This window comes from Chinchilla lanigera, unplaced genomic scaffold (assembly GCF_000276665.1).
Source record: "Chinchilla lanigera isolate Chin_1 unplaced genomic scaffold, ChiLan1.0 scaffold00005, whole genome shotgun sequence".
In the NCBI taxonomy this organism is placed as follows: Eukaryota; Metazoa; Chordata; class Mammalia; order Rodentia; family Chinchillidae; genus Chinchilla; species Chinchilla lanigera.
The window spans coordinates 18885258-18893280 of NW_004955406.1; positions in this window are offsets into that span (position 1 = coordinate 18885258).

Sequence of the window (8023 nt, forward strand, 5' to 3'; positions counted from 1 at the left end):
TAAAGGCCATTGGGCCGGGCGGGAGGGACGAGGGGCGGGGCCGCGGCTCGCTGGCGGCCAAACCCGACAGCTGCTTCTCAGGGGCGCTGGGACCCCTCCCGCCCCCCGCCGCAGCGCGAGCGACACTAGGGCACACTAGGGCGATGCCAGTCTAGCGGGAGAGCCCTGTGCCCGCGCAGGGTGTTTCCAAGTACTCCTACAGGTGAAGAGCCGAGCCCGAAAGAAGATGTAGTTACATGAAATACCACGGAGGCCTGCAAACTGCTGAAGGGGTGACGACACTTGGCTTTGTAAAAAGGGTATGAACTAGGGCTTGTGGTCCTAGGGTAGTGCTAAAAAGCTTGGAAGGATACCAAACGTGTCTTTAAGACATTAGTCCTCAAGCCATCCCTTCCCTCCTTGGAGTCTTCCCAAGGACCCACCCAGGCACACAAACCTTTTTAAAATATATATATATATCCTGGCCCTGCGTTTTCTGCTAATGCATTAACCAATATGATGTTGCCCGGCTCCTCCCAGAAGCGTTTACATTTTAAAAGGGGAAAAAGAAAAATCTTTGAAATATCTTCTCCATTATTTTTATTAATGTTGATGATGTAACGCTTTCTTGAAGAGTCATAGAAAAGATGGGATCTGTTTAATTTCTCTTTTTAGGAAAGGGTCACTTCTGTCCCGGCCTGGTCCTGTTCCCATACCTCTGTGAAGGCTGGAGTCTGACTTTTTCAGGGTTCACCGGCCAGGCTGCTTCCTCTAGCCAACTAAAGTGCTGCATCCCCAGCTCCGGAGGAACTTGCAACATCTAGTAAATTGATTTGTCTCTCACTACATTAATAAGTTGGGGTTTTTTTCTGAATGTAAGGCTGGACTAGTTAACATTTCAAGCAAGATTTATGTTTCTACTGAAATAGCTTTGATCTCAGGATGGCAGAAATAACGTTCACTTACTTTTTGCTTTTCAATAATGAACTCAAAAGTTTTCTTTTTCTCAAAAACTTTATTAAAGAATGAGGACCTTGGGGCTGGGGATTTAGCTCAGCGGCAAAAGCGCCTGCGTGGCATGCGCAAGGTCGTGAGTTCGGTTCCTGGTACTGGAGAAAAGCCAAAAAAAAAAAAAAAAAAAAAAAAGAATGAGGACCTGAAGTAACTTAAATGGGTTTAGAAAAACAAATTCTACTTATTTTCTTCAATATGTTCCAAGTTAAGCCATTGAGAATAATATAATTAAATGTTTAGTAATAAAGTATTTTAGGTTTCTTTCTTTCTTTCTTTTTTTCTCCTGGGCTGAGGCAAGAGGATGAAAGTGGCAGGTTCAACCCCAGTCTGGGAAACTTAGGAACTTCATGACACCTTGTCTCAAAAATTAAGGAAGTCTAGGGATGCAGCTGTCTTAGAGCACCCCTGGATTGGACCACCAGTACTGCAAATAAATAAATAAATAAACTTATTTTAACTCTCTGCACTTGATTATTACATGGATTACATGAGGAAAGGCAAATGTTTTCTCTTAAGTGTCTGCCTTAGTTAACAGTTCCTGTCTACACCCCTACACTGAGAAAAATTCTGAAACTGGAGTTGGTTCACAAAGGGAAAAAAGGAATACAGTTATTGAGTTTCCCACCCTTTTTTGCGATGTTGGGTCTTGAACCCAGGGCCTTCCCACTGAGCGACACATCCAACACTTTTTTATTTTAAGACAAGGTGTCACTAAGTCATTAAGTTGCCCAGGCTGGGATTGAATTTGTCACTTGCCATCCTCCGCCTCAGCCTCCCAAAGTGGTGGTGGGATTATAGGCATAGGCCAACCATGGCTGGCTAATATTATTAAACATAGCTTCTTCATAACCCTGTAGAAATTTTGCTACTAGGAAAAGCATGAAACTGTATGGGGGGGGCGCGTGTACTGGGATTTAAACCCAGGGCCTCATATATGCTAGCTAAGTGAATGCTATGCTGTACTACTGAGTTACACTCCCAGCTCAAGTGAAACTATTTGTATCATTTATTTTTTTCTCATTTTGATTCTTTCACAAGTTAACTTGATCTACAACACTAACTAAAGAGTTATACCAAAATTGCACCTTTTTACTCCAAGAATGAGCAGGATAACTGGCCAAATAATATTTTTCCAATTGTACTATTTCCCAATAAAGTAGAGAAATTCTCAGAGGAGGAAAACCAATGTGAACAGGCCTGACCAGGTGCTGCAGCCCATGCCAGGCCCTTCTCGCTCACAGTCTCTTTGTTCATTTTTGCCACTGACAAGTTACATACATATTACTTTATTTGCTGTCTATGTAGAAAGCAGTGTAAGCACCTGAGCACAACACAATCTGACTGAGATAATGGATGATGACAGTATCTGAGAAAATGCACCACATCCTATGGTAAAAAGGCTAACACAGCATCTCTGGAAGGCGGAGGAGTTGGTGAGGGGAGTGCTGAGTCAGCACATGAGGCCTGATGGTTAGTCTCATTTGCTCTGCTAATATTGCTGCTGTTTTCTTTTGAATTCCTTTATAAATGAAAGCATTGCTCATCCCTTTTTAAATGAAAGCACAATTCTTAATATCCTACTCCTTGTCTGATTTGATAAGAGACTGTCATCTGTGGGTTATGGGGCTGCTAGAAGTGGGGGGGACAATGAAAATTGACCTTTGAGTTTGTTTCCAAGATGAAAGGTCTTGGAATACTGCAATATTTTCTAAATCAGTATATTTATTCTCATGTAGTGCTTTGAAAATTTATATCCATATAGATAAATGAAGGGGTAAATATTGATTTATATGGATTATTTAATGGATAAGCTAGAATCTGTTGGCACTAGGTAAAGTTGCAGATTTATCATTTCAGAGCTGCAAACTGTATAAGGATTTATTAAAATTTACTTTCTTGATTTGTAGATGGCAGAGAGATGAGATGAACTAGGGAAGAAAAGCAGTGGTCTAGGGGAGTGATGCTGGCGGGAGTCTGATCTGAGGATTTGGCAGTAGGAATGGCCCAGATTCAGGAAATATTTCTGAGGGAGAAAATTAACACTCTAGTGAGCTCAGGGAGTTATGGAATGGGGGCTATGAGGAGATAGAGAACTTGAGAAAGATGGAGACTTAGACCTTAGCAGGCCAAGCAGTTGGTCACAACTGCAGCTCCTCTGCCAGCCCCACTTCCCATAACTATATCGAGCCAAGCTTATGTTCCCCCTCATCTTTCCTGGAGAGGCAGGTGTTGGCTTGTCAGGTAATGTGGCAAGACCCAACTTGATAAGTTACAACTTATTTTTCTCTCATTTATTCACTCCACATAGGCAATGCTTACTTCTAAAAGTATAAAGGCAGGACATGTTGTATACCCTCAAGGAACTTAAGAGTCTGCTAGGAAGAGACATATATGTAAATAGATAAGGGTGATCAAGTGTTGTCCATGTTGTGACAGGATCTGTATCATGGTTTCTCAACCCCTGCACTATGGACATTTTGGGTCAGATGATTCTTTGGTGTGGGGGAAAGTTGTGTGGGAGGGGTGGGATTTCCTGTACATTGTAGGATCTTTAGCAGCATCCATGGATGCTACCTACTAGATGCCTACAGCCCCTCACTATTAGATTAATGACACCAAAACTATCTCCAAAACTGTCTCCATAGCCAATTGTTTGGTGGGGGTAAAATTGCCCCTAGCTGAGAACCACTCATCCATATAGTACTGTGAAGACAAAAATGAGGGAGTTATTCTACCTGGATGGAGTTAGAGGAGTTCTAGTTTGGAACATATTAAGAGATGAAGGGTAATCCTTAGGTGGACATTGACAGCTGGGCCTTTCAGGCAGAAGGAACAGTAGAAAAGATAATATTTCATACATGGCAGGTTAATCAGTGGCTTGACAAATTGGCAAATGGGGAGTCCACTGATAGGCAGACCAAGAAATACAAAAACCTTTTACATCGTATGAAAGAATTTGGAATTTATCTGATGGGCAAAAGAAGGCACTGAAGCATTTTAAGCAAAGGATAACGTGAACACACTTGCAATTTAGATGAGTCATACTGTGAACAAAGCAGAAGATGAATTGAAATAGGAAAAGGATGGACGCAAAGATGCCAGAGAGGAGACTCTTCTAGTGATCCAGGAGAGAGAGGATATGGTTTATGTTTAGAGGAAAAGGTGCTGACTTTCAAGACTGTGGTCAAAGTGACTAGTGAATGTGGCTGATTTCCAACTAAGGCAATACAATGGGGGCAATAATTCAGTTACAGATGTACAGCTAGCTAGCCGCATCTCTGGGTATCTTCTGGGAATGTCCAGTAGAACATGAAATAGGTATCTTAGTTACCTTTTTCTCTTTGTTGAGACGAAATACCCAATAACCAAAGTTAAAGGAGGAAGGGTTTATTTTGGCTCACAGTTTGTACATTTTTCAGCTCATAGATGGCTGGCTCCAAGGCAGGGTGACATGGCAGACAGGCATCACAGAGGAGAAGCAGTTAATGGTAAGCAGAAAGCAGCAAACAGGGAAGTAGCAAAGTAGCAGCAAACAAAAAGTGACAAGCAACAACACTCTTTCTGTCCCTTATATCCTATCCAGGCTACTAGGTAGCATTCACATCCAGGGTGGGGTGACCTTAATCCTAGCATTGAACCATGAATCAATCCCAGCATCACACATACTAGATACAGCCACCTCCAAAAAGCCCCACCATGACCATGGAGGCTTTGGAGGGACATCTAGACACAAGCCAAAACATTATGTTTAACACTCCAGACAGATGGTGTTTCTATAGTCAAGATCAGAACACTTCACCAGCTGCTGACCGAGATGGCAGTATCCTCTGCTGGCTCCTCAAGAGAGAGAGACTATCACACTGAAAAGTGATTTTGATAGCTATAATTCCAACACACTTCAGTTTAGAATCTGTTTCCATCACTGGATTACTGCATTTTGTCTCTTACCCGTTTTAGTGTTTGTGTGCAGGGAGGGCAGATGAGATCCTAGGGCAGTGTTTCCCATCTATTCCAATTATGACAAACATAGAAAATGATACTAGTAGAATGGCCTACCGGGGGAAATGGGATTTAAGAACATCTACACAGGATTTGGTGAGAAAATTATACACGTTTGTGTGTGTATGTGACTGGTATTTGAACTCAGGGTCTCATATATACTAGGCAAGTGCTCTACCACTGAGCTACACCCTTAATTTTATTTTTGATGTATAACCATGGTTTTTAAAGTACACTTTCCAAATTTAAAATAGAATCTTGTCAAGTATAAATTTTATGTGAAATGACTACATGAAATTTTTAATCAAGACTTTAATGATAAGCTGCTTACATTTGTTACCATCAATGAGAAATGTGTTCATACAATCTAAAAAGTTTTTAAAACCATTTTTACAATCACTTAAAAACTTACAACAGTTGAAATTAAAGAATCTATCTTTTCTTTCACCAACAAATGTACTTTCGATATTCCTTGTAATAATTTCTTGAGTATTGCATCAGTGAACTTTACATCAACTGCAGATCTGCAGTAGAAAAAACTTGAGTGTAGACTATTTATTCAAGGATCTGGCCATGAAGGAGAAGCTAGAGGATGATGTGGGTAAGAGGAAGTGTTTGTTTCTCCCTCCCCTGTCTTGCTCTGTGTCCATGTATGTGTAAGATAAAAAGGATCAAAGCATAACACATATTATGTTATAGGAATGGTGTCTGTAAAGAGACATTGAGCATAGAGGATTGAGTAATAATTAACCCAAGGACAAGGTTTATTGTCCTAGAAGTGTTGAGGGATAGAATCAAGAATAGGATGGATGATCCCCGTACCCAAGGAGACCAGAAGGAAAGATGGGAGGGTGCTAATTTAGAAGCTTTGGATGGAAGTTGAGGGGATTCATGCGTGAGAGGCTCCATTTTCTATGAGGACTGGAGCAGTCATTTTCTAGTGGTAGGGCAGGAGTGGATAAGAAGTTCAGAGGAATACCAATGGCTTGGAATAATTGCTGTAGAAAATGGATGCAAATAATGGCATCAAGTGGCCCCCACATGAGCATAATGTTCAAACACGTGGGAGGCAGGAATTTTGTACTGATTATATCATGTGCTTCAAAATCTTACTCCCTACGTTTTTCAAAACATTCACTCATCCTTGTTCATAAGACATAAAATCATGCTCCAGAAACTTTAAACATATACAGACACAGATACACAGATAACTGTTTTCTGACTAAAAAAGGCAGGAATGCTGGTAGGAGCAGCTGAAGTTGAAATACACTCCTAGATGTAAGCAAGCTGGAGGAGACCAGGTGGAGGCAGTTAATTACCAGAAGTGGGTGTTGGTCATCATAATAGACGGGTGTCGGGGCACATTGGTCTGTTAGTTTTCTGGTTACAGCTAATTAATTCTAGGATCCCAAGGAATGAACTAAACAAACAAACAAACCTCTAAGGACTTTTGAGTATCAACAACAAATAAACCAACAAAATACAATTCTAGACTTGGGAAACAGGCAACTTATGAGCTAGACAGACTTGTTATCCTATTCTCAGCACTAAATCAGATTCCAGATCCACAGCTTTCTGAACATAGCCCAAATGGTCTTGAAGAAGGATGCTTCAGAAATGCTGAACCTGACAGAGCAAACTCTTATTCAACTTTCCTCAAAGGCTTTACAATCCCCAATGGATAACTATCCAGAAGAAAAAAAGTACCTGGACTTTTGATTGAACACCATTTACTAATTCTAATTTCTGGAACCTAAAACATCGTGGTCTGCATCAATATTTTGAGCTTAGAGGTGTTAGAAAATAAGTGAATTCTAGTTCAAGTTCACCTTCAGGTAGGAGTACTAGAACTGTGCATTCATCTATGGTTATGGACCCTACTCAACAAACGAATAGTTGTAATAAATAATCTTGGCAACTAACAGAATTCCTACATTTGAACACTCAGTGGTGGAGGAAACAATATTGTGACAGGAAGCATCAAGTGGGGTGTAAAACAGCATACTGAAGGCAATAGCTCATCCCTGGAGAACTGCAGAGATATCACTGTAAGAGGAGAAAAAGATGCTACCTCATTCCTATTAATTTCCCTGTGAACCCAGTCAGGCTATGACCAAATGGGGTTTGGTTCTCCTTAATGAAGCAACTTTAAATAGCCCCTGACACTTGGTTTGCAGTTATTGATTTGGGATTTAGTTCCAGAATCTTTAAAAAAAAAATCTTTTTGTTTTACCTTATATACCAAGCTTTTGATTCAGTCATACATTTTGTTTTTAGTGCCTATCACTCATATTCTTACTCATGTCTGTATATGTACAATAGGGTTCATAATTGGACCTTTCTCAGTTATTGGGAAGAAACTGAGGTAAGCTATATGAGTGTGTATAACAGTGCTTGGCTATGTTATCTCTTATTACAGATAGTTGGGCATGAGAATCCAGAATGATTTTTATTCACTGTTCATTTTTCAGACTTGTTCAAGCCATTCAGTGCCATGGCAAACTTTTTCAGTTCTTGCATGTCTGAAAACATTTTTTTTACTTTCCTCCAACCTTGATGCTAATTTTCCTGGGCAAAGGGTTCCAGATTTAGCTTTGATGATATTGCTTCACTGAGAAATCCAGTGGCAACCTAATTTCCCTGCTCTATAGGTAACCTATTTCTACACAAGTACCTCTGGATTTCTTTCTAGGCCTTTTCTAAAATAAGATTTTTTTTTCATTCATTATTCTAAGGATTCAGTGTGCTCTTAAAATCTACACTTGCATTTTTGTTCAACTCTGGGACATTATCTTGCCCAACCCTCACCACCATTTTGTTGCTCTAAAACTTCTGTCATTCAAATGTTGCAATGCCGAATCCATCTCCGTATCTTCTTATTTTCCTTTTTGTTAATTTGCTACTTGGCCCCGCCCATCCTACTATAAACTGGCTATAAATCCTGTCTATTTTCTGTTTCAAGGACTTTCAATTGTCTTAGCTCATTGATAGAACATTTGTTGGTTCCCTTGGGCTTTTTTTTTTTTTTTTT